The following is a 1,833-nucleotide window of genomic DNA, read 5'->3' on the forward strand; positions in this document are numbered from 1 at the left end:
GCTAGAAAACCTGCTGCTCTAGAATGTACATGAGCCTTTAAAATAAGGTAAGAGATGTTTTCTATCCACTCTAATTTTGATTACTTCCTTAAGGTTTGAGATTCTAGAAACTGGGCCCCTCAACTCTGGGAAAAGTGAACATATGAGATCAGCACTGAAGCCACCGTCTCGATGCTCATTCTGGCTACTCTTTCCTGACTTTGGCATCCTCTACTGCAAAGCTTGCAAACTCAGTCTCATCCCTGTAGGACAAATGTTCGTCCGTGCAGCTAGTGCCAGGTAGACAAGATTAGGGAGGCTATAGAAGGAGGGCAGAGGAGGGAACTTGCCTATCCCAAGGAGCCAGGGATACCCTGAGGATGTTGGTAACAGAAACAGGAAATGTACACACCGATTCCTGTCCCTTTGTCAACCACTCCTTCCCCCCAAAGAAACACTTGCACACAGTAACTGCCAGCTCTTCCTCTCAAACTTTTGTTTATCCTTGAAATGTATCCCTGAAATGACCTTTTCTCCCAGCCACTTCACCGGGTTTGGAGTTGTTGCAGTTCTATCATCTGAAATAACCTTTGGACTGCAGGAGAAATGCACTTAGGACAACTAACCAAGTAGAAAAGGAAACAAGTCCCCCTAGAGCCTCAAGTGCTTTCCTCAATTTCCCAATTGTATTTCTTTATCCCAGGACCTTGCACTCTTCTAAATCATGTTAATGAGGAAGAGTGCAGTGTATCTCATCATTTGTAGCCAGTGTTAGCCAGACCCTTTAAATAGCTTCCCATCTGAATTATTATGGACCATATTCAATCTCATCTTACTCTTCATCTGTAGCATGAGCTCAAGGAAAAAATTAAACTATTAGGCGAAATGAAAAAGTGTGTCTGTGCGTTTTCTCTGCTCGCTCTCTGGTAAGTGTGGAGAACAGCCCTGGCGGTACTGGATTTGTCTGATAGAGTCTAATCACACACCCTGCATGCATTTAGCCATTTTGCTTTCTCCGAGCCCTTTCACATACACTCTTTCCCATTAGATTAGGTATAATTGAGATGGCAACAAATATACCCCTATTAGAGGGAACAAAACTACATCTGGCTGATAAATGATTTTGTTGAGTCAGGTTTCCCCTGGCAGCCCTTCTGATGCCTGGTCCCTTTGCCAGAGAGCAGGTGCACAGCTGGGGGTGGCTTTCTCTCCTGCAAAGAGGCACTTTAGACTCACAGCTGCTGAGAGCTGAATTGATGTTCTCAGACCATGAATTCTCAGCCTGTGAATATTCTCCCACTTTTAACCCAATTTGTCTTTACTTGCTTAAAGGTAGGGAAACCCAAGATGCACATTATTTGCAAACTCAAAGAGCATAGCAAACCACCTGTGACCCAACAACCAGAAAAGAGACCTTGTGATTTGTATAAATAGAGACCCTTCTTGTTGAGGTAGGCAAGCTTCCTGTGGGTGATTCCTCCCCACCCCCAGGCAGTGAGACCTAACAACAAGCCCTATTATTTCTGCTTAAATTATCTGCTTAAAAAATATCAAAATATTCAGGGTACTTAGCTCTTCACGAATATGAAGTCATTAATTATCACATTTCAGTGAGCCGGAAATCACTGTCAGCAGCACACACAAAAGACTAAACTGGCTGAAACAGAAAAGAGAACCCACGTTTCCAGAATCACATTGCTTTTTATATTCCTACAAGCTACCATTTTTTGCTCAAGCCTCTCCAGAAACACTTGAAGTTCTGGAATTGAGGAAATCCATGAGTCCATGAATGAATTAACTTCACAAATATTTTAGAATAGACAAAAGAAAATTTTCTTTTTTCTTAGACAAGTC

The sequence above is a fragment of the Eulemur rufifrons genome, chromosome 19 (assembly GCF_041146395.1).
Source record: "Eulemur rufifrons isolate Redbay chromosome 19, OSU_ERuf_1, whole genome shotgun sequence".
NCBI lineage: Eukaryota > Metazoa > Chordata > Mammalia > Primates > Lemuridae > Eulemur > Eulemur rufifrons.